The 27,580-nt window shown below is 34.0% G+C and overlaps 1 protein-coding gene across 1 annotated transcript in view; it reads left to right on the plus strand.

Moving 5' to 3' along the window:
• LOC143232493 (spondin-1-like) overlaps positions 1-27,580 on the plus strand; it is a 481,016-nt gene that overhangs the window by 110,009 nt on the left and 343,427 nt on the right. The gene's annotated exons all lie outside the window — the stretch shown is intronic.

Here is a 27,580-nt window from a genome sequence, read left to right on the forward strand (position 1 = left end):
ACGTAGCATAAGGAACAAACATTTATCAATAATATAATTGTACATAGCATAAGGAACAAATATTTTTGACAAAAAAGTCAGAACAAGCGCACATGGTTGAAGAACATTGAGCACACTTTCACCTGGTGTCTGAATTAGCTAATTTTAACTGTTCGTAACGCTTTCGATCAACTTCGCAAATGTTTTTTGACACAAGCTACAACACGTTCAAACACTGAAGGTAGCGTGTCTAATGGTACCTATTGATTTTGCATTCCAGTTCTTGGTAAGAGTTGAAACCAATGACCTATGACCTGCCAATGTCGTATGAACTGATAAAGCATATTTAATTTTTTCTTCACTTCTTATCATACTAAACTATATTCTATTGTTGGAGCCTAATTCACACGTAATGTTTCCTGGACATCTCCATGAACTTAAGGTAATTGTGTGAACTCATGGCCGTCTTCATCACTGGACTGTACTCTGTTAAGATGTTGGAGCAAAGGGACTGGAAACCTGCACAGTCATTACCAGATTGTACCATACTAAGCTTAACACCAGTGCGATTCCCTTGTTGCAGCAACGAAACCTAATAAACTGCAGTTTTCATGCAGGATTGTCCCTTTCCCTTCATTAGTTACCGTTGAATCGTATCTTGCTGGTGGAACACTTTCGGAAAAGAAATTCTTTTCCTCGTGAATATTTGGCCCTGCATGGCCAGGTTGGTTAAGGCGTGCGACTCGTAATCCGAGGGTCGCAGGTTCGCATCCCTGCCGCACCAAACATGATCGCCTTTTCAGCCGTGGGGATGTTATAATGTGACGGTCAATCCCAGTATTCGTTGGTAAAAGAGTAGCCCAAGATGACTAGCTGCCTTCCCTCTAGTCTTACACTACTAAATGAGGGACGGCTAGAGCAGATATCCCTCGAGTAGCTTTGCGCGAAATTCAAAAACAAACAAAAAATTTCTCGTGAATGACCATGCCGTTCACATTAACAGTCGATTTATGGCTGTGGGTGAAACGAAGTCATATGCATGCCGTGAAAAGCCTTACAAAATTTCCTACCTTAAAGATGTAACTGTCCAGCATACCAGATGAGATTGTTGTTTCCACATGGAAGCAATGCGTTCTGGACGCTGGAGCAGCACCTTATGAACAGATGCTATGCTTGACCAGACATTGGGTCACAATAATGTCTCTGGTGGTAACATGTAACAGCTGTGTCACTTGCATCTGTATTGTACCATCAACGTTGTTCCATGGAATTTCATATTCCTATTCCAGATTGTTTGTAAAGGAAAAACACAGAAGTAAACTGCTCTTTGCTAAATCTTCACAACTTTTATATTCCAGTTACATTTTTGACCACAGTTCCTTTACTGAAATTACTTGAAAGATGTATATGTAGAATACATTAATTAAATGCATTATATACAAAGGGTGATTTTTTCCTTCAATAAACATTTTTATTTCTAAACATTTTTTTTCTATTAATTCCTATAAATATTTTCAAAATTAGGTAAAAATTTGCATTCATAAAGAAAAAGTGTTGTCCATGTCATAGTGCTGCAGTGTTGTCCATGTCATGGTGCTGAAACGCTGAATTGCGCTGGAAATGTAAACATTAGCTATAAAACAATACCACAATACCACAGACAATACCACAGGTGACCTGTTTCAAAATTAAGTTATGTTCTCCTGTTTGTTGCGTACATTAGGCGACGTTTTTTAATTGTGTTTATTTAATTGTCAAACGTCAATTTTACTTTTTATGTATTTATTATTAACAAACAACAATGAAATTAAAGGTGTCAGCTCCTAGGTCCCATTGTCATGACACTACTGGTTTGTGTAATGCACGGGTTAACTATAGTAACTTCACGTGTAATAATTACTACGACGTCTAAGATTACACACTACATATGCACTAGCTTAAGTCGCCACTAGTTGCAAGACATGCAGTGTTTAACACTGTGTTAAGAATATTCACTATAAATCCACGGATAAGGAGACTGAAATAATGTACAGATGATTGATGGTTAGTTGTGTTTTGTAAGAACGCTGTGCCAGAAGAATTTTTCCTATCACTGATCGAGCTATTGTAATAAGCTTCTGAAAGAACAGACTGGACAATATTATATCATAACAAATGTTTTCCAGACCTTGGATAATGGCTTTCATGACCAAATACCCAAACATTCACTTTAACAGTATCAAGGAACTTGACAAATATGTGGTCGAATATATGTTTTAATTCCAGTTTCTTCAGCTTTCTGTCCTTGTTTATTATACTTATAACGGTAGAAAGGAATGTGCACAACTTCATTATAACAGCATTCAGAGTATCAGAGTTCTCTTTCGTAACCACAACCTTTACATTTGTAATGGAGGAACTGCTCTGCTCTGAAATTTTTGGAGTGTGATTTTGGAACCCTTCATTGTCTTAAATTCTTTGATGTGCGCTATATTTCCACTTCGTATTATTTAATTAAAATATTGTGTTCTTTGTCTCTACACTGTTTAAAAAATTCGTCATACGAATATCTTTCATCAGAAAGGACTGTGACATGCTGCTATTATAGTATATGCCTTTATGTCAGCGTTACATTGACGAAAATTCACCGTTAGCAAAATATATAGGTGTTACAATGTGTCCCTGTGGCATATACGTGCAAGGATCTTTCTTATAAAAGATTAATAATTCCTTATGACACTTATCGCTATAAATACATTAATGAATGCTAAGATAACACTGGCTACTATAAAATTGGCACTAATGCTATATTAATATCTGCTAAAACAAATTTTCATTATCTTCAGGTGAACGCTAGTCTCTGCACAATATTAATGAATGCTATCTTTACACAATAGTTACAAAGCTGTTTCTGTACTGAAATTAGTAACTTTACCTTTCTCATAAGAGAAACGAAACATTTAGATTACAAGTTAACTTCTTTCGTTTGGTAAAACATTTCGCCCAGGTTTATTTGTTACTATTACAAATGGTACAAAAAATATATTATTGCGTGTGGAAAATTAAAAACAGCAGTTTAAATTGAGAAAACCTATTTTCAGTTCTAACATCAGTAACAAAAGACACAGTTCATTGTTCTCTGTGCTAATATAAAAGTTTTTACTGTGAACGACTTTGTAATGTATCAAGAGAGAAAAAGGAATTCTTTTGCCAGCTTTATAAATTTGCGTTGTTTGTGTAGTGTAACTAAAGTTACCTTTCGAGAAACAAAAAATGTAAGGTCAATAAGCTTTCAGAGTCGCTTATCAATTTTATGATAAAAATAAAATAAAGCTAAATATTTATTAAAGACCCATTGCTTTAGCGCCAATACTTATGATGTATGAGTTTTATTTGTTTCAACAAAATAGCTTTTTTGAAATCATATTTAAAACAACTCCAATAAGAAGTTGTGTTTATATATGTTGAATTTTATGGCATAAACAATACATATTATTGTAACAACTGGCGGTAATTTTATATTTTCAAAAGTAATTAAGGTGCAATATATAGAGCGGTGTTATAAGCCTTAATTTTTACTTTTTCAAATACATCCTAAGCCAAAGTTCTTGTTGAAAAGTGCGTGGATATAAAAACGATTGAACTGAATAAGGTAAATAAATTGGTTATTTTGAATTTCGCGCAAAGCTACGCAAAGGCTACGTTCGCTAGCCATCGCTAATTTAGCAGTGTAAGACTAGAGGGAAGGCAGCTAGTCATCACCACCCACCGCCAACTCTTGGGCTACTCTTTTACCAACGAATAGTGGGATTGACCGTAACATTATAACGCCCCTACGGCTGAAAGGGCGAGTATGGTTGGTGTGATCGGGATTCGAACCCGCAACCCTCGGATTACGAGTCGAGTGCCTTAACCACCTGGCCATGCCAGGACGGTTAAAAAAAATGAAAATAAACGACGCGTAAGAAAAATTACCTAAGTTTACTAAAACGTTTGTGACTTAATATGACCTTTACTATGCAGTTAGCTGCTACTCTTCGTTTCCCTACTTACAGTTGAAATATATTTTATGCTAATATACAAAAAAAAGAAAGGACAAAAATTTGTTAAACGACACTTCTTGGTTTAAATATCTTCCTGAAAGTGGCTTCACTGAATACATTTAAACATTCTAATACCAGACTGTTGAGAAGTTCTTACGTATACCGCGTTACAGACATCTCACGCACATAAAGATTTTCATATCTGGTTTTGTTCTTATGTAGCAGACAATATGTCTGGTTCACTGTAGCTTTTTATTTACTCTATAGTCAAAATTTAAGCAGGGGAGTTTCAAACCTAGTTTCAATGCTTTCAAGGTTTTATCAGGTTATATATGGTAATTGGAAAAACCCTTTCACACCTAACGTTTCTTAAATCGATTCTAGAAACTAAATGCCTTTTAAAGCTTATATTGAGAAAATACGGATTTCAAATATTCTTTTTGGAGCAACCCAACGAAATTCAATTTATTACCGACTTTTGTAACTGATTAGTGTAAATTCTACAAAACTTACGTAACTGAGAATTTATATATATCTCCAGTCTTGATGCTGTTTAGTTGACACTCATGCCACCAGGTGTGTAACCGATTATTCTGTTGTCTTTGTTTGTAATTAAGCACAAAGCTACATAATGGACTATCTGTCCCTTGACTAACTTGCTACTGCGGTACAATGCATTATGTATTACACTTCTTTATTTGTATCCAGTTTCCTCTAGTTGATATTTACTGCTCTCTTATCACCACTCTCATGCCTCTAAAATACGTTCAGTGTTTGAGTATCTATTGCCTTCATTACTTTCCTATAATCAACATTTTAATTATCCATTTCTATAACAGTTAATATTATTTGAAGACCGCTGGAATCGTAGCGTAAGAAAGTTTCTTATAAATGTATAAAGTTTTGTCATACATGAAGGCTACTGAAACATTGTACGTTTACAATAACGTTTTTTTCACAACCTCTTAAAGCCGTCTCCAAATTTATTTTGTAAACAAATGGGTTCCTTATCATCAAATTGCTTTTTGGTTTTGGTAGCGTTTACCTATTGGACCTGTGACAAACTTATTAAAAGCTTACTTAGGGTAGCTTTATTGAAGGGGCTATTATACCTCATCTGAATAATACGAGTTAGAGGCGTTAACCCCATAACAAACGTTCTGTTGCCGGAATAAAATGTACTTATAGTTACACAATTTGAATTCTGTTTGTCGTGTAAGGAGCTTATTCAGTCTGATTGGTTTTATATCTGTCCTATTGTTATATGAAGGTTCTCTAGTCTAATTGCTTCTGTACTAATACCGTCATCCCATTGAATTTTAATACTTGAGATCGATACCAAGGTTTTGGAAGTGCCACTAAACCTGGTGTTTCTTATCAGATAAGTCGATCGGTTTGTCAGTTTTTTATTTCACTATTTGACTCAAAGTGTCATTTGTACTAGAGATGTTTGGTATCACTCGTTGTGTAATAGGTTTAACCTCACAGTCATTGAGACAACCTTTACGGTGATCAGATGCGTTCAGAGCTCTACATATCAAATCTCATACGTGAGTGATCTAGGTTGATCACTTGACAGTTTTAATTACATGAAATACAGGATATTGCTTTTGTGTTTCATTAATTTTGTAAATTTAAGTACAAATTATTACAACCAAAAATATGTTTAGTATGCGAAGCACGAGCTGTCTCCTCCTATAGTTGGTAATTATCAGAATTTATGATTCAGAGAAAAGGATATGTTATAGCCAGTTCATTTGTTTAGCACCTTTTGTTTTTTCTTTCCTTCCATTAAACCTCAGATTATTTTGCGGAAGTCTAAAAATGATGTAAAATATCACAAAAGTAAACCATGACAAGACAGTATCAGCTAACGAGCTTATGGTTTGTGATGAATGAAAGGACGGCTAAGGCTGACAGCTCTTGTATAATTTTGCACGAATACCCAAAACAAACAAGTAAATCATTTTCTTTATATTTATTTGGCGAGGATTCTTTTCTGGTATTAGATAAAATGTTTTTTTTAAACCAAAGACTAGTTGGAAACTCTAGAGTTTAGACATATGCTGAAATTTAGTTTCTTTGAATTCTTATATACCTTTGTCGCAAAGCTCACTGAGTACACAATAGCTTATCTCTAATAACTAATACATACTTTGTGAAGTCTGTTTCTTGAATAACAGCTTTTATAGTTAAACAGTGAGGATTCAGTAAAGAAAACTCGTCAAAAGTTTTTCATAATGTGTGTGAAAATCGTCACAGGTTGCGCGAAGACGCTTAGTCCCTGGACTATCGTTTGTCTTTCAATGTCTGATATACTGACTATGACATTACCGTCTGGCTGGTAAGACGAGATAACAGGGGAGGTCTCTCTTTTGCAATTTTATGAAACTGAAGATGGACTTGTTTTGTAAAGTAGTTTGTTGCGTTTGGTTTTTATTGTTTTTTTGAATTTCGCACAAAGCTACACGAGGGCTAACTGCGCTAGTGTGCTGCGTATTGAAAATTGTTTGTGTTGATAAAATCATATCCCACAAAGAAATGTCAAAATATAAAATATATAATGACTGATTTATGATGCAAGAGAGAGTATTATATGCAGCATTATTTTATGCCTTTTAAGAGTTAGCGTAAATGTAAAAAAAAACTTAAAAACAATGCTAATTCTCAAACAGTGAAATTACCTTGCAAGATAAGAGATATAAATATTTGCATGTTAGCATTTTCAGTATATTAGGTATGCATATTATATTTAAAAATGTTATATTGGTTTGGTTTGAATTTCGCGCAAAGCTACACGAGGGCTACCTGCGCTAGCCGTCTCTTATTTAGCCGTGTAAGACTAGAGGGAAGGCAGCTATTAATCACCACCCATCGCCTATTCTTGGGCTACTCTTTTATCAACGAATAGTAGGATTGACTGTCACATTATAACGCCCTCACGGCTGAAAGGGCGAGCATATTTGGCGCGACGGGTATGCGAACCCGCGACCCTCAGATTACGAGTGAAGTGCCTTAACCACCTGGCCATGCCGGGCCCATCCAGCTGCACTAAGAACATTTAAACCTTTCACAGATGTGAAGCTAATACTACAAACTTCATATACATTGGATGAATCAAAGTATCGTAGTTGTTGTTTTAGTGCAAATTTACATAAAACGCTACCTGTACTCTTTTCAACACGTTATCAAACACAACTTTTAAAATTTTAAGCCCATAAATTTACCGGGAGCTTCAGAACTTTAGATATCATTTGAAAGATGATTAGTTTCCTGTCTCGCTTCGATTATTCAATTAATTATCTTTTTAAGAATATGATCGTTAGAGTTTAAAGTTAGTGAAAGTTTTAGTACCTGATTCTCAGTGCACTTTTCTTTGTTTTATTATATTTTACTCTCAAAGATACGAAAAAAAATTATTTTATTAAGAAAATGTTTGCATTTTTACTTTCACTAAATCTCTTTTTATAATGTTTTTATTATTAGAAAATCAACTTCTTTGTAATTTGTGTGTGGAAATTATTAAGTTTGTCAAAAATGTTCAAAATTTCCAATTGCAGACTGTCAGGCTAGTGTATTTGTAATTTTATGGGGGGGTTAACATATCTAATCTACTAATGAATTTATCACATATCTTATCTATATATATGTATACATTGAGTAGACAATGGTTAAAAGTATGCATGAGTTTGTACGCTAAGCAGCTTGAGCACGGACTAATGGTTAGGGTGACTAATTCAGGCGCTGTGATTTCGCAGCACGTATTCGGTTCCCGTTAAAATATAAGTAATAAATAAATGGCGCTTAAAGAAGAATCTGTTTCTTTACAGTAAAAGAACAACGCCACCTGCTATGATCCATCCACACTGTTTTATATATACACAGCTGTTTATTTTAATTTTAATACGAAAGTATTATTTAGTTTATATAGTGCAAATTTTAAAGTAAGTTATTTTTAGAAGCGATAGTTACAGTAAGTTTGCTTACATAATGTTTTCGAATTATTTGTTGTGTAGTTCAAGATTTGTGAAATGATGTCATGATGCTTGAATCTTCTGAATACTTCTGGTTCCTTTAACCAAGTATTGTTGAATCATACAATATTTAGTAATGCGGAGAAAGTTCCAGATTGCTGTCGAGAATATATATATGTGTGTGTCGAAGAATTAATTTAAAAAAGAAAAAATAAATAAATATAGATTGGCTGATCGTGAGTTTAGCCACAAAGAGTATATAATGGCAACTTTTAAAGTGTGATATAATAATCACAGATTGTATTGTAACAGCAAAGCAGAGAAAATAATTGTCTCGTTAGTTGGTTGTGTTCTAAAGTAGTTGTACCAGCTTGTGTAACCTTTTCAGGTAAAAGAGAAATATTTTAAGCTCTGGATTCTACTGTGTAACAAACATTTGTACATACATTTCACTTGTTTCAATATACGATTTTCAAACAAGTGGGCTTTGTGCCGTTTCTTTATTATTAAACTTTATCGCTAATAAGTCACAGACACTTACTGCAAAGAATTGCAATCCCATAAAGACCTGGCACAGAGAAAAAAAAAAAAAAAACCAACAACAAAACAATATTAAGTTACTGTTACCAACAAAGTTATGCTATTTTAAATAATACTTCAGTTGATAAAATTCGAACTTCAACGTGTACTCCCGTTTTAAAAAATTACATGAAAATCATATAGTAGAGTCTCTTTTTGTTAAATTATTATCTTTGTCAAATCTTACCAAAAACTATGAGTAAATAACAAACTACAACTGATAATTATTTGTCGCAAAAATTATTAGAATTAACACTGGTTTTCATTCTGAACAAATACACACAAAAATAATCATACCCATATGGTCTTAGAGTCTGCTCCCCAGTTGCACAGTGATTTGTCTGTGGACTTAGAGCGCTAGAAACCGAGTTTCGATACTCGTAGTGAGCAGAGCACAGGTGATTAATTATGTTGCTTTGTGCTTACTTTCAAAAAAATAAAATATAGAGTCAGATGCAATTTGCTCATTAAATTTATATCCGTTAGAAAACTTACAGACAGCCTGAGAGTCTAATAATCAAAAGCTTTTTTTTGTTGTTAAACGCAAAGCTACATGTGTTTGTATGTGTGTTATTCTTTTAGTAAAGTAGTTGTTTGTAAATGAGCACAAAGTTACACAATGGGCTATCTGTGTTCTGCCCACCACGGATACCGAAACCCAGATTTTAGCGTTGTAACTCCGCAGACATACCACTGTGCCTCTGGTGGGTATTTTAGTAAAGCCATCTCGGGCTATCTGCTGTGTCTACCAAACAGAATCGAGCCCCTGATTTTAGCATTGTAAATCTTAGGGTTATCGCTATCCCAGTTGGATACAAAACCTAATTAATGGACTATCTCTGCTGTGCCGACCAAGGATATTAAAATCTTTACTTTAGTGTTATAAGTCTTCAAATTTATCGCTGAGCTAATAGAGAGATGTCAGAACTACTCATTTTTCTTGCTCGTGTAATTCTGGTTGTACATAGTACTAGAATAGATGAAGTATAAATTTGTTAATACTCGTTGTTCTGCCAGGATGCGGCGAAGAGATCCGTTCACGTGACACTTGTTTACGAATGAACTCGAAGCTCATAATACACTTAACTGGCTGTACTCCAACTGTATGTGGATATACAAATAGTTAAAATCCCCTGCTTCCTTCCCTGGAGATGCGTAAAATGAGAGATAAAACTATCATCTCAGCGAAAATGATCGAACGTTTTAGTACAGGTGTAGAGTTTTTAGGGAGTCTGTAGGTCATGCTTTTATCAGTATTATGACAATAAACAGCCTAACATGAAGGTCAATGTCATATACTCTATACTTTGCTAGCCTTCAAGGTAGAGAACTGAACATTAGTTATTGCATGACTTTACAATGTCTGTAACAAAAAAACTCGTAAAACGTGTTTGTGAACTCTGTCATAGTTTTCATGCATCACGTCGTCTCGAGCATCTTACTTCAGTAATATTAAATATTAAACATCTTACATCAGTAACATTAAATATTAAACATCTTACACCAGTAATATTAAACATCTTACACCAGTAATATTAAACATCTTACATCAGTAATATTAAATATCAAACATCTTACATCAGTAATATTAAATATTAAACATCTTACACCAGTAATATTAAATATCAAACATCTTACATCAGTAATATTAAATATTAAACATTTTACACCAGTAATATTAAATATTAAACATCTTACATCAGTAATATTAAATATTAAACATCTTACACCAGTAATAATAAATATTAAACATCTTACATCAGTAATATTAAATATTAAACATCATACACCAGTAATATTAAACATCTTACATCTGTAATATTAAATATTAAACATCTTTTGGTTTATTCTGAACTGCTTGCAGCTTTATCACTTAAGTATCAGGTCAACCCATAAGTAATGTCTGAAAATTTAACACAGAAAGTGCATAATCATTTCTTTATTTGTAGAAGGCTTTAATGACTAAAATATGTAGTAGGACATGTATAAACATGTTCAGACAAATAAAACAAACTAACCCAACTTCACTTTTTCAGAACATTAATCAAATAAACCCTTATGAAGATGGATGTGTCTAAGGAGCACATTAGACATATGATGCTTTATGAATTAAACAAGGCAATAGTGCAGCAAAAACCACTAGAAACATTCAGGGTGTTTATGGTGCAGAGTCTCTCAGTGAAAGAAAATGTTAAGGTTGTTTCAGAAGTTCAGATCAGGTGACTTCAGGTTAAGTGATGCACCACGTTTAGGTCGTCCTGTTGAGTTTAATGATGACTTTCTGCTGGCTGCACTTGATGAAGATTGTGCTGTAACGGTTGAAGAACTAGCACAGAAGCTTAATTCAACCCATTCAACAGTTTACCATCATCTGCAACAGCTTGGAAAGGCATCAAATCTTGAAAATGGGTCTTCCGTGATTTGACAGAAGCCAACCTTAGAGCAAGAGTGGACATTTGCAATTCTCTGCACTCGTGAATGCAACTCTTTGTTTTATGGACAGATTAATTACTGGAGCTGAGAAATGGATGTAATATAAAAATGTTAAGTGCCAATGATAATAGCTCATTGCAGGTAAACTAACTAAAGCACAGCCCAAAATGGATCTCCACACAAGGAAAATCTTGTTAAGCTTTTGGTGGAATAGTGTTGGTGTAATCCACTTTGAGTTGTTGCCACTCAATATAACAACTACATCAGACTTCTATTGTCAATAGTTAGAGCACTTGAATGTTGCATTGAAAGAAAAGAGGCCCCCTTTGATCAATCATGAAGGTGTTGTGTTACACCAAGATAATGCACTGCCTCATACAGCAAGGATCACATCTGCAAAGACTGAAAAACTAGACTGTGAAAAACTTTCACGCCCTCCTTATTCTCCAGATCTTGCCCTATCTGATTATCATCTATTCTAAAGTTTGCAGAACCATCTTGATGGAAAAGATCTTGGAACACATGAAGATGTCAAAATTATCCTCTCTACATTTTTTCCTTCAAACCCCAAGAATTTTATAGATGTGGCATTCAGAAGCTTGTGAATCGTTGGCAGGAAGTAATTAATAATAATGGAACATACATTATTGATTAAATAACATCAAAAGCATTTGAAATCCTTTCTCTTTTTTAAACTTAAAATCGGTCATTACTTAAGGAATGGCCTGATAGTTGCAATACGTTGGTTCAGAGAGTACAAAGAGACAACAGCAATATGTACAGATCCATTATAGAGTAATACTTTCAATTTTAAACGAGTTTTCTATCTACGCATACTTCATACAAAATGGTGGTTTACACACTTTTCATGTCATAAACTAAAAATATTTGATATTTTCAACCTAAATAGTATTTAATACAACACAAGGAAAGGTCAAGGACTACAAGGTTATCGTACTGCCACTCGTAATTTAGAACCTCTGATTAGAGTGAGAGCAAAAGTCACAACATCCACTGCTTCTAGGTTATTCGTATTGGAATAGCGGGATTAGCTATCGATTTTTTGAATTATTTTATCGTTGAATGGTTTAGTTATGTCTTAAAAAGAAATATTAGTTATTACCCAGGGACTATTTCAACGCTGTTACTTTGTATGGTGAAAATGATCACGGTTAAGGTATTTCATACATCATACATTAGAATTTTTAGTAGAACTATAGAAAGTTACAGTACCAAATGGAAATTTAGATGTGACATTTGTGATTTTCCTTGCAACTCACTTTTGAAAGACTCTCATAACTCATCAACAAAGAAGATTTATTTATTCATTTGCTAAGATAAAAATACATTCGGTAATTGAATCATGTTTTAATGGTTCAGCTGAATTTAAGGTGCAAGTCTTTATAAAAGAGTAAAATAATATATTATTGCTTACGTATTACAAATTTAAGAAGAGTTTTTCTGCATAATGACCAATGAAAAGCAATCTAAATATACGTATAGTCATGGTTTCCATTGTTTAGTAGTTTTATTGTCTATTCAGATAAGGAAATTGTTTTGTTTACGATGTATTTATTGCAAGAAGCGATGTGATGTTCTCTTGTTTGTTCCATATTTAGTCTTTAAACTTATATGTTTTTTTTTCAGGATTCCTCTATAAATACATTAAAAGATACACATGGGTATGTTTAATACGGCGGCTTAGCGAAAAAAAATCGTTAAACGAGTGACAAAAGTGCCATATTTTTTTCGTACGTACTTATTGGTATACAGAGGAAAACCTTCTAACGCTCCAGAACATTAGGCCGTATTAGGAGTGTTAAATCCTGTAAAATGCGAGACGGCGTCCATGGAGTTTTGAAAACTTACTTCACGTTATATGTCTCTTAATAATTAAGATACAAGCTGATATAAGACCTCGTGTAGCACATTTTCAGGGACAAGGAATTAATTGCTAACATTATTTTCATGAAGAAATGTAAAGAAAATTTTTACGAACATAATGTATAAAAAATACTGGCACGGAGTACACGTGTTAACCTGTAGATGACCTAAGAAGGTCGAAACATTGTTCTCTACTTTATTTTAATAAAAGTTTTAATACCAATACCAGTCGTCTTGAAATTAATTTTTATTTCAAGTAGGTCTCTCGTTATTACGGAAAGCGGTTGAATCACACATTTTTGTGATGTATGCAGTAAAAATATTGAATTACACATTTTTATGATGTATGCAATAAAAGTATTGAATTACACATTTTTGTGATGTATGCAGTAAAAATATTGAATTACACATTTTTATGATGTACGCAGTAAAAATATTGAATTACACATTTTTGTGATGCATGCAGTAAAAATATTGACCCCTCGTCACTTTTCTAAATAATTTAGAAAGAAGACAAGTTTGTAATACTTCTGTTTTTCACATATACAGCTACACAGATCTGTATATGATAAACCAAGTTTAACACATTTGCAATTTCGATAGTCACATTTCATTCTTGCAACAACACTTGATCAGCTCTATACAGGACTTGATGGCTTCTGTATTGTTATTCAGATTGGTCTCCAACGGTCTTCGTGAATCGTCTAATCCTAGCCCTCTGGTATCAGAAGGAACGGCTGATCTTGGAGACTAGCTGTCCAAATTCTGGCTAGCAGGATTGCTTTTTTGGTGTGTTGCAGCATCTTGTTGAGTATCCAGTTAAGTCATGAATAATAAGAGTCACAATAAAAAAAACGGTGATAGCTGTCAACATTCAATGCTAGTGAAACAATAATAAAGCAAAACAAATGGGGAAACACGCATACCTATTTGCTCTGGGGAAAGATTTTGAAGATGCTTGTTTTTCATTGAGAATAAGTTATTTCAAGTAATATTCATCTTTCCTTGTTTTGTAAAAAACGACAATGGTAAAATGTTTCATAGTCTTGAAATTTTGAGAATTTGGATGGATTGTCTCGGATGAAGAGGAAGGCTTCTGTGATTGGAGAATAACTCTACTATGCTTACTTAGCACTTTGCTTACCCTTTTTGAAGAATGAGGAGGTAGTTTTCGTACACAGTGAATGTATGTAAAACTAGCAGTACCTATAATGTTTTCTTCCCGATATTAGCAACTATGGAATTAATGGAATTAGTAATGGAAAAAGTCCTTGCCAACCCTAAATCTCACCCAAAACTTCATGTCTTTTTAAAGCTGCTGTGTCTCCAGAAACTAACCAATAAGATTAAGAAAACATCAGTGGCCATGGTCCTCATTAACATTTTCTTGAACATGAAGTACAAGGACGATGATTCAAGTGTTTTCTTCCTTGAGTATAGAATTTGGTACTGTCTGGCCAATACCACATGCAGTGAAAGCCTTCCCTTCGATGATGAAAATGGATTTATCGTCTATTCATTCTCTATTTCATACTATCTCGGTCAGGTAAACAAATAGTTCAAACTTATTAGTAGTATAAAGAAGGAAATCCTTCTATTTGGATGGCATTTTTTGTATGAAGATTGACCTTGAGGCGACGCCACTGCCTCTCTTCTCCTTTGTTGATGCCCTGATACTTTCTGCCAGGTACTTGTCCCATATAACATCGGTCCTATTAGTGTAGTAATATAGTTTATGTTCGAAGAATGCCAAAAACAATTTCAGAATGCTCCCTGGAATATGATGCTATGGTCCTTGGGAGTATGTGTATTAATGCTTCACCATCAGATACCTCGAAATCAAACATTAAAAATACCCTCTCTTCCCAGATCTGTCAAAGCATTTGATTAGATCTGACATAGATCTGCCTGAAGTTTACTACAGTCAGGTATGCAAGGAGGAGACAAATGATTCTCATGAGAAAAGAACGCATACAAAAGGAGACAAATGATTCTCATGAGAAAAGAACGCATACAAATCACCATCTCGGCGATGACTGGCAAGGTATTGCCAACCCAGCAAGCTTTTTTCATTCTTAATGGCTGCAAGTTTATTTGATCTCGAAAGGGTTATGTTTAGTTGTCTTGAACAAAACTAGTTTGTTTTTCTTGCTTGGGTCACAGAAAGATCTAGTTTTATTTAGAAAAACGTCTTTTTTTAATTTCTGGTGTTCAGATGATCAAAGACACTCATATCTGCGAACAGTAAACACCAATTTTGATCATAGCATTCTCTGGTATTGAGAATTAAATTTCGTTACAATCCTTGCAAAACGGATTATCATATCCATTTATTGTGCCAGTTAGGCTATTTGCTTGATGTTGGAGAACTTTCTTTACAAAGAGCCTCTCTTTATAATAGTGATTGTTTATGTCTTGGTCTTCAGAGAGGAGGTATTCGTTCTCAAATCCAGTTCATTGTCATTCTTATTCTAGATCAGCAATCATCCACCATCTAAAACTACTTGGATTTTCTGTAAGGCCAATCGCATCTCCTTTATCTTTCACTGTCTAATTTTCTTGTTCATGCGTTAGGGCAATTGGAAAAGCTGAAAACATGTGACTACTATCATGACAACCCAGTTCTTCTGTTGGCAGAGTTTTCATATTTGTAAGATGAACACTAACCATTCTGCTGTAGTTGGAGTGGTCAAGAACGAAGAACAAAAACATGTGATTCTAATTCCTCCACATAGAGTTAGAAGTTTTGTTTCCATCAAAGATAAAAATGAGTATCTCTATTCTTAGTACTATATCCAAATATTGAAAAAAGGGCATTTTACAATGATGGAGAATCTTCAACTTTCAAAGGTTTCCTCGTTACCTTTTTTTTGATTTGCTCATATACTATTTTGTCGTAGTTTACCAGGTTTATGTGGAAGACTTTCAGGAATGATTGTCAGTGATGACGAGAAAATCCACTTGTAGAGAAACGTTGTTCGCTCCTCTACATAAAAATGTTCTCAACCCAAACCAGCCGTTTTTACATATGTAGAAATGATTGTGTTATTTAAGAAGTTGCAAGACTGGTTTTTGTTAATGCCTTACTCCGAACATATGCATCCAGGAAACCCCGAAGCGGTGTTCTGCAAACATTATAACTATCAAATCCTCTTATCGTGTTGTGAGATATTTCTGTTGTGCATATTTACGCATATCGAATAGTGGGCAGTCATGATAGGAATTTGTACTGGATTTAGAAATGTATTTATTTTTTGAGTAATACTCGTGCTGTATTTGATGCTGGTGGACGAGTCAGCTTTCTTGATGACTAGTGCCAATAAAGCAGCAATCAATGGCAAATTTTCAGGTTGTATTTTAAAGTAAAGCATAGACGCTGCCCAAGGTGTTGCATGCTTTTTATCAAGTTTAGTCCACCAAGCAGTTTAACAGCATGTTTAATCCAATTTTCTCTATACTGGCCTGAGTTATATGACCAATGCTATGTAGTGCTATGGTTCTTTGGAACAGCTATCAGATGCCTTTATATATGCAGCCGGCATAATAGCATAGATTTATCTGTAAGTGGTGGCTTTTGTATCAAATTGCAAATTTTTCAAGGGAAGTTAATCTTTGAACAACACCAGGTCTCTCATGCGATGGCTGTTGAATTATCATTGTGTCTGTTCCCTGGAATAATCAATGTTGTGTGGTTAACGACGGGTTGTGGTAAAAAATGCCTATAGCGCCTACAGTAAAGAACTTCTTTCTCAGTTGTGGTGGAAAAAAAAATTCCATCTTCCTCACATTGCAAACAAATTGGTAAAGCCGAGGTATTTTCTACTTGTACAAATCACTCATAGGAACAGGTGAGCTTAAGTTTTGCTATTTGGTGAGCGAGTACTTTGCTCAGAGTTTGCGTGTGGATATTCATGCCAATGTACAGTGGTAGAGGCGGTGTTCGGTTTCCACATCTACTTTCTTTCTGCAGTTGTGCAGCAATAACTGTGCCAGTATTAAACAGAGATACGAGTCTTTCACGGGGATTGCCAAACTTGATACTTATAGGATCATTGAGAGAAGAAGCCTTCTGTTGGGTATAACTTCTTCCTGATAAACTGGCTCAAAATTACCTGAAAACGTAACAAATTCTTTGAAAATTCCTCTGTATAATTTTGCAAATTTAACTTTAGCTTGTTCATTATAATCATGGAGGAGGAATGGATGTTTCAACAAACCAGTGGGTTAAAATTATTTAAGTAGCTTTCTTTTAGATGTGTTTTGTTGAAAGACGTATCGATGTCAAACTCACTGAGAAGCTTTTCGTCCATTTCACGAATACTAGAAAGCTTATAGAGGTGAAAACTTCCTTCAGAAGAAACGTCCATATGAGACAAAAGCCCTGCAGAAGCTCTTTCTTTGATCATTTTAACCTTTCCAGCTGACCATCTTCGTTTGGCATGCGTCGAACTGCAGTCAAATTGAAAGGATAAATAATGATTCTCGTATATCATCAAACACAACAGATGATACCTGGCGTCATAATTTGTTACCAAGTCACCACATATTATTTTGGAAAGAACAGCAGTGTCTTCCAAATCAATAGCCATGGCTCTGAGATTTCCCTCTGTAATGTCTGTGGCATACTGATGAAAATTTCTTATTTTATCACAGAAGATACAACTATTGGTCCTGTTGGTGTTCATTCTGTGATTGTTTTCTTTTCCTATTGATTTTTCTTCCTAATTTTGATTTGTCGAATTTTTGGTGACATGTATATGCCACATTTTCGATGAAACATCCTGGCGTGCCTTGCTTGCCATGTCTACAAGACAAGTAATGCATTAAGATCTCTGGATTGTTACACGTTTTCCAGAAAGTTTCTGTAGAATTCTCTGGTATCTCGAGTTGTACGATACTGAGTACACCATAAAGGTAATGTGTCTTTTTTTTTCTCTGATATAAAACATAATAAGATCAATCCATGATCAGGCAGTTATGTGATCATTATCTGTAATGACAATAAATACAACATGTAATTTATTTATTGAATTAAGCTTGTACTTACCTATTTTGCTATAAAACTTATAATTATTTCTTTTAATAAATTATAACTTCTTAACTAACTAAAGCTGAAATGGAAATCTTAAGCCTACATAATAATTAATCTGATTCAGCATGAAAACAAATAAACAAAGGTAAATAATGCTCGAGAACAAATATTAGTACACAGGAAAATTCAATCTATTTAGGGACAACATTTTAAATCAGTTGTATACCTTATGTATCGATATAAATTTAGTTTAACAAACCATTATACTTAGAAAGTACAAAATATTACTTTTTCAATTCAACCAATATTATAAATTTTATTCTAGTAATTGTTAATAAATTATGGTCAAAATAGATCTTCTCTTCATTTCTTTCATATAAATAGTGGTAACTATAGTTCCTCATCACTGAAACTATACAAAACGATATATCATATTAGTTTGTATCTTAATAATGAGAAAGTATGACATAAAATAAATTTTCAAAAATCTATGACGATCATCTTGGACTCTTAGAGATTTTTTGTCTCGTAATACGAAAAACTGATACTTTTGTCATTGGCGTAAAGATAACGCCTTTTTATGTCTCTGAGTTACGTCATTAGTTTGGATAGTAAAAATTCAAGATTACGATTTTATCTTTTCTTAAATGAAAGATTGCATTATGGACCCTCCTTCTCCATGAAATGGGTCTGTTGTAAAGTTTTATTTGAATAAGCACAGTTTAGAGACATCAGTACTTTCCTGAAACCTAAAAAAAAAACGTTCTAAACACACCATGAACCAGACATGAACAGATACCTCTATAATAAAGTCAATAACTTCATTGAACAGAACAAAACCATATTCATGGCAAAATTCCCAGTAAACACATCAATAAAACAATAGACTGGAGCACTCATCAACTGATGAAAGATATTTTTTGTTTGTTTGTTTTTGAATTTCGCACAAAGCCACTCGAGGGCTATCTGTGCTAGCCGTCCCTAATTTAGCAGTGTAAGACTAGAGGGAAGGCAGCTAGTCATCATCACCCACCACCAACTCTTAGGCTGCTCTTTTTAATCAACGAATAGTGGGATTGATCGTGCCATTATAGCGCCCCCACGGCTGAAAGGACGAGCATGTTTGGTGCAACGGGGATTCGAACCCGCGACCATCAGATTACGAGTCGCACGCCTTAACACGCTTGGCCATACCGGGCCAACAGTAGCGGAAGTATTAATAGCCATCAAAAACACAAAAAACAAAGCACCTGGAAAAGGTGGAATACAACCCATCCTCCTAAAAGATGGTACTCAGAAATTATACGAACACCTAATAGCTCTATTTAACTTTTCATTTTCAGCTGGATATATCCTTGTTTCTTGGAAGGAAGCTGTAATTTTAATGTTCCAAAAAGAAGGAAAGCCAAAAAATAAACCAAACAATCACCGCCCAATTAGCCTAATCAGTTGCATCGGCAAAATATTAGAAAGAATAATTAGTAACCGACTATCAATATACTTATAAGCAAATTCAAAATTACCCGGAATTCAAAATGGCTTTAGGAAATATAGACAAACTACAGACCCCCTAACCAGAATAACTGAAACAATTACAAACAGTTTTAACAAATACGAATGCACTGTAGCTTGCTTTCTCGACATTGAGAAAGCATTCGACACGGTCTGGCATAACAGATTACGTTCCCGGTTAATAGAAATGGATTTACACCAGGGAATTATTCGCTGGCTATCTAACTTTCTAGACAATAGAACGTGTAAAATAGATGTGAATGGGGCCCAGTCAGGGTCTTTTTCGCCTGAGGCAGGAGTCCCACAGGGAGGGGTAGTTAGCCCTATATTATTTATCATGTATGTGAGTAAGGTGCCACTGTCGGACCTAAACTTAGGTTTGCATCACAATTTGCTGACGATGTAGCGGTCTGGAAAAGCGCCCCTACTCCTTCAATAGCAGCAACAAATCTCCTAACAGTCCTGAATAATTTAGAAGAATACTTCCAGAAATATAGAATAAATATTCCGAAAAACCAAGCAATACTATTCACCAGATTAAATAAACTAAAAAAAAGATCCACCAAAGCTATACATGAACGGATCACTTTTACAGATTCCTACCTCGGCTAAAGTTTTAGGATTAACTTACGATACCAAACTAAAGTGAATACAGCATACTATCCTGACTAGAATCTGTAAAAAAGCAAATTATGCAAGAAGCCTATCGGGTAAAAATCAAGACACATCACCAGATAATATAATAAAAATCTACAAAACATACATTAACTCCTTTATAGAATACGCATGTCCAACCTGGATAAACACAAAAACAACTACAAAAATACAAATTTCAATCCTTACCTCAGCTTATAAAGTACCCCGAAGTACTTCATCCACATTTATGCACAAGTATGCAAACTTAGAGACAGTATCTGACTACTTAACAGTATCTAACTACTTAACAAAGGACTCAACTTCGCAATAGCACCTAGGTACATTCCAACCATAGAAATCAAAACATGTTTAGAAGACCTAGCCAGGAGACTTGTGATACTTTCTACAGAGAAGAAAAACAAGGAAACAACCAAACACAACCAACAGAAAGAAGACAACTTAGATAATTTTATTGACATCCAACAGCTAAACTTCCCAGGTAAAATTACAAATTTATATTTTCCAGAAACACCTATAAACAACATCTTAAACGATTTTTTCAAAGAATTTTCTCACAAAACCATCAACATAATTTCACAAAACAGAAAACAAAAAAACAACCTTACAAAAAGAGACATTAATTCCATTAAAAACCTAAAACAAGACAAAAACATAAAAATTCTAAAAGCAGATAAAGGTAACGCTATAGTCATAATGAACACGAATGAATACATCCAAAAAATGAATAACATCTTATCAGACACGAACAAATTTAAACAAATAAACACAAATCCAACAAAGACACACGAGACACAACTGAACAAATTACTACTACAAATGAAAAAGCCAACACAATTTCACAAACACTTTATTCCTACCTACGTAAAACCGACTCACGCACACCGCAAATATACGGCATCCCCAAACCTCATAAACCAGATTGTCCATTACGACCAATAATGTCCACATATGAATCGTTTAATTACAATCTTGGTAAATACATAGCATGGGCATTCTCCAAATATGTAACATCAGCCAGCTCATTCATCAAAGACTCTTTTAATTTCAAGTCTAATCTAAATCAACTTAATCATAAAGCCTTAATGGCCAGTTTCGATGTTATATCCCTCTTTACAGAAGTTCCAACCACTGAAGCCTGCAAGATAGCCTTAGAACTCTATATCCGAGACCCTAACCCAACTATAGAAATTCCCAGTAACCAGTTAGCAACCCTCATAGAATTCACCACGATAAAGACAAACTTCATGTTCAACAACCAAAACTATATACAAACAAATGGCCTAAACATGGGCAACCCAGTATCACCAGTTCTAGCCAATATTTTTATGACACAAGTTGAAACACAAGCAATTAACACAGCATTACATCCACCACTATACTGGTACAGATATGTAGATGACACGGTTGCGGATTCAAATCTACAGAACACATACTTAATTTTTCAATCACATTAACTCTATACATCCCAACATTAACTTCACATGTGAACAGGAAGAAAGCAATCAAATATCATTTCTTAACCTCAAAATTACAAGAACTGACACACAATTCAAAACAGAAATCCACCGAAAAATCACCCATACTGGACTATACATTCCTTGGGACTCAGCACATGAAACAAAACAAAAACTCAACATACTAAGAAACCAAATAAACACAGCCATAAAACTATGCTCACCAGATAAAATTAACGATGAATTAGACAAAATAAAACAATACTTCATCAACATCAATAAGTTTCCTCCACAAACCGTAGAAAACATTATACGCACACACCTAGACAGAAAGCAAAATCAACCAACTAAAGTAAATACAGCTCACGAATCAAAACCACGAAACCATATACTGCTGTATACCATATATTCCTGACATCAGCAAACAAATAACCAACATTTGGCAAAATTAGTAACAAAATATGACATTCCAGTTAATACCAAATTTATTCAAAACCCGGCACAAAACTGAGGTCTATACTATGTAAAACTACACTGACAAACACCACACCAACATTATTTATAAAATACAATGTGATAACTGCCACGACTTCTATATTGGAGAAACAAGTAGAAAATGGAAACCAGATTCAAAGAACATAAAAGTCACCTTCACACGTTTTCGAACACTGCAAGTCAAATAAACACAACATAACCATAGAAAACACTCAAATACTAAATAAAAACAAACAAACATAATCAAACGCAAAATCAAAAAGCCTTACTTTATATGCAACAACTTAAACCCAAAATAAACCAATATAAAGGAACGCCTTTATACCTATATTAATATAATAAATAAATAAAATTATATATTCAAACATCTAATACCGCCCTCTACATTTCGACACACAGTTACACAACCCCTTTCAAACATGTGGTCAGCTTCCGGTCAGTTACCTCTTTTTTTGTGAACCTGACGATGACCGAAGAAGGTCGAAACGTTGTTCGCTCTTCTATGTAAAATATTTTCTCAACCCAAACGAGCCGTTTTTGCATATAAATTTCTCAACAAGTGGGTTTCTCGACATCACTGAGTATCTGATAGACTCTTGCATAATGCACTAAATTATTTTAATAAAATATGGCATAAAAATTATTTAATGTGTGATCTACGTACATGATGAACATAGTCCTATGTTCCTCTCTCCAATGAATATATATTTAAGAAATATAAATCAAGCTGGCCACCAGGCACTAAACTTTTAGAATTACTATAATATTCATAGTTTTTTGTTAAATATGTATACAAATAGATTTAAAAAATAATAATAGTAATGAAAAAATAAAAGAAGAAAAATGAAAAAAGGCAACTCAAGGCAATATATAAACATTACTCTGAAAAGAGCTGGAATACTTTGGGTTACTCTGGCCCTAAAGCAATACAAAATAGTAGAAGCTGAAATGTAAGTTAAAGATGGAGGAAGAGGTCTTTTGCACCAGACCTTCCTGAGTATCTAAAACCCAACATTCCCAAATACCCACAAAGAAGAAGCAAGCAGTGCTTTCCTACGTACCAACCTGACAGGAAAGCTCAAAATAAATCTTATTTATTCGTTTTGAATTTCGCGCACAGCTACACGAACCATTCGTAAATTACCAGAATAAGACTAATGGATATTTTAATTCACCGTCACATTATAATATCCTCACGACTGAAAGGGCGAGTATGTTTGGTGAAACGGAGAATCCGTGACCCTAAAATTGCGAGTTATATGCTCTAGCTACCTGGTTCTCATTGGTTCAAAACCAATGAACATAAAAAATTAGAGTTCTGTAATACGACTGTTTGGTTTTCTTTTAGCAAAACCACGACGAACTGAGTCCACCGAGGGGAATCTAACCCCTGATTTTAGCGTTTTAAATCTGTAGATTTACCACTGTACCAGCTGGGGAACCTGTGATACGAACCATGACATACGTTGAATCACATCTTGTTTCCAACAGTGACCTTATTTTTCTGAAAGGGTAGAAAAAAAAGACGCTGAGTAACATAACCCAGACAAAATAGGAACAAATCTAAGACATTAAATAATTACAACTGGAAGTATCATGCAATTATTTTTCTGGTTATATTTTAACTGAATATGTAAAAAGAATATTAATAGTCTAGCTTTTTACACTTTTTTCTGGTTATGTTTTAACTGAATATGTAAAAAATTATTAATAGTCTAGTTTTTTACACTTTTTTCTGGTTATATTTTAACTGAATATGTAAAAAAATATTAATAGTCTAGCTTTTTACACTTTTTTCTGGTTATGTTTTAACTGAATATGTAAAAATTATTAATAGTCTAGTTTTTTACACTTTTTTCTGGTTATGTTTTAACTGAATATGTAAAAAAATTGTTAATAGTCCAAATTTTTACACTTTTTTGTGAGATAAAATAAAATGTTTTTCTGTCCTTGAGCCTCTTTTAATATTACGATCACACTCTTGTAAGCTTTGGTAATAGAGAGAATCTTTAAAATCTATTCACACGCACGAGTGATACAGACAGGAAGAGCTCCTTTAGTTACAACTCTGTAAACAAGATACTGAGTTCTAAAGACTCGACAGTTGTTAAACATCTCAGAAAATAACAAATTCATGCGCATACTAAACCAGGAAAATTAGTTGATATAGTTCTACTTAAGAGAAAATATTACTTCAAGTAAATATACTATACGATATTAACAGCTTTGTTAATATTCATAAACAAAGCAAATACAGGAAAGTAAGCTGAAGGTTTACATGATGCCATATCTATCAGACACCTAAGGTATGCCAGTTAGTTGTCAGATAAAACAGATTTTATGAAGCATTACTCTAGCGGAAATTAAGACAGTTGCTTACAAAACTTTCGCGAAGAATGATTAAGATTTTAATTATAAATTTAGAATAACTAAACACAAGCCACCAAATTTTTCAATGTTACTATTAGCAGCGTATTACTGCTACTGTTATCTCATGATTACTTTTCAAAAGTTACTGTTACTTGCTACAAAAAAAATAGTTGTGTAGGATGCAGACGTGCTAAATGTTTCTTCCTTTCTTTATTTAGTGAAGTAAACTCCTAAACTTCACCCGAAGTTTTTCAAAATTACATGTGTAGGTTAACAAAGAACTTTGATCAAGGAAGTGATAACTGTGTTCATTCTGTGTTTTGGATCTTTCATTACAGAAGTACGAACGCTTTCACGATATAAAGACTTCTATAACACAGAACATATTAAGAAAACACAAGCAGCGATCTTTTCCATAAGTCAGTCAAGTGCTACCTTTATGATCACCACTCCACTGGTTTTGATGGGAAATAACACTACTGTAGAACAATGTGTATAATGTTATGTTTTCTCAATCTACAGCATAATTAAACAGTTCTTCACACAGATTTCAAGTTGATGTTTAAGACCTCTGAAAACTTCACTAAAGGTATCATCCTTTGTTTACACAGACTAGTTATTTTTATTGAATTGTTTTCGTTCTGTTTCACAATGTTTCCAGTGCCTTTTTTACTCCACATTCAGTCTACTAGAGTACAAGTTTATCCTGTATAACATTTTCTATCGAGCTTCTCGTTATTTGAGGCGTCTAGCAAATGTGATTTATCTGGAGGTACCACAGGTAGCATCAGTATGAAGTCACCGTTACCACATTTTCTTATGGTGTTTATAAAAAAAGGCATGAATGATGTACTGTCGAATTTAAATTACCCCAGAAAATATTGAATATGTTAAATTCACTGAAAACTTTTATCTATGTACAATAAGAGTTAATATCAACTGATGCCAATTCACAACTGATGCCCAATGTAAACTTCATCAGTTTAAGGGAACCAAAGTAGCAGCATCAGCCAAACATAACTGATGAGCTTCCAGTATCTGTCTCATTATCAGCAAAACTGGAACCTACATTCATCAGTCTGATTTAAACATTAGGATAAAGACAATCCTCAATCTAGTTTTATATCAAATCACTACTAATTTGGTGATGTAGCCATGACAAATGAGTTAGATAGCTCTATTGTTCCATTAAGAGCTGTTATGTAAGCACCATGCCATCAGGCAATATCTGTTTCATTATGGATGTTGGTCAATATCTCTTTTGCTCCATTTGAAATAGTACTATTTCCTTGGTATTTTAATCAAATTAGCCCACAACAGCAAATATGTGGTTGACGCCAGCATGTCATTTGATGTGATATCTTAAAACGAAAAGATAGTCTCTAAGGGAAACTAATCCCTCTAACGCCAGTCTAGTGTTACCAGGAGCTCCTGTGTGAGCTTGTTGATGAAAATATTCTTTCAATTTTCAGAGTACAAGTCAGTGTTTACCATCCCATGTAGTTCTCACAGAGCGTTTACACATACTTGGCTAAGTTTTCATGAGCTTTTTGCTTCTAAATTTTGAAGTTGGTCCTTTTTTAGCTCAATTTGACACTAGATCAAAATGTTAGCATACTTTGGTTATAATTGATAATGTTCTAGTTGCCAAACTGTTCATCTCATGTGTTTAGGTAGCTATTCATCATGGTGAAAAACTGCTCTTAATATCGTCCAGGAAAACGTCAATGGCGCCTGCTACAGGCATCACATGGAGATGATCTTTCTGCCACATGATAGAGCAAGCGTTGGCAGCAACTTTGTGTTCCAGAGTGACAAAGCCACTGCCCACAGTGGCGTTACTGCACAAGTTTATTTCGACCATGAGAACATTACAAGATTGTCATGGCTTGCAAAGTTCCTCGATTGTGATCTCATTGAGAACTGCTGGGCAGAACTGAATTTGAGAATTGCTAACCAGCTACTGTAGTTGCGTTGCAGTGCGTTCTCGTAGCAAATTGGGATAAAATCACAGTAGATTACATCAATAACCTTACTAACAGCATGCTAGTTTGCTTTGCGGAGATTATTAGAGTACGATGAGAACAAAACGAGTACTGAATTATTAATATGAACTAATATAAGAGTAGAGATGCTATTTATAGTAATTTGATGTTATATTTTGTCATTATGTATATATATATATATATGTTTCCTTAGGTTTTTGTGATAGGTGAAATGCTGAATTATACAACTTTCAACAAGTATCTGATAAAATTGTTTGTTGTTCTAATAAATCGTTCACTGTGTCCATAGAACCTGTATTACATATGTAAATGTTTAATATGTATAACATACAATTTTCAATTTGCCAATGTTAAATGTATGTGTATTTCATCTTAATAAAAATGATCTTATTTATTACAAACTATCCAAATATTTTGGACAAGTCTGTATTTATACCGCTCTGAATAAAATAGCATTTGTTGTAGCTATTTCATGAGATCTTAAACTACTTTTACATTTTTTTATTGAGGATTTATATTAAATAATGCGTTATATGGATAATCTAAGGTACATTTGGTATTGATTAGGTGTTTCCTATGCAACAAACTCTTTAGTCTTAAGCTAAATAACGCCAGAGCTACTAGTAATAGTTAAATGAAGTCCTTCATGACTCGAAGTCCATCAGAGATCTATCTGATATTTTATTGTTTAGTTTAAATCTTTCCTTAGAACAGGGTGATTATTGCTTGCTAAATGATAAGATTTCAGTTTTATCTATTCTTTGTTTTAACCAAACTATAAAAGTGAACTTTTGCTCCCTTACGATAAAATTAACATTAATCATTATTTCATATCAGTGTAGAAAATGTACGAAGTGCTATTCATTATCTGTGGTAAAAATTTGCATCACCATTCACCTGTCATTTTGAAGGTGTGTGGCTCCGCAAACTAAAATCCCGACTTTGTGTTGAAAATAAATTAAAATGTGGTGATTTTTAAGTATAAGTTGTGCCGATCATTGAAAGACTCCATCTCGAACGGTTGTATTACATGAATTTTTGATACAAATTTCACCTCGGTAGTGAAGAGCATTGCACAGTTTGCTTCTAAAAATAATTTAAGAGAATATAATCCATTGTGACTATAATAGAAATTTCACTCGGTAGTAGTGATATGAGAGCAATATTCACAAGTTATACGAGC

This window comes from Tachypleus tridentatus, chromosome 11, assembly GCF_004210375.1.
Source record: "Tachypleus tridentatus isolate NWPU-2018 chromosome 11, ASM421037v1, whole genome shotgun sequence".
Classification (NCBI taxonomy): Eukaryota; Metazoa; Arthropoda; class Merostomata; order Xiphosura; family Limulidae; genus Tachypleus; species Tachypleus tridentatus.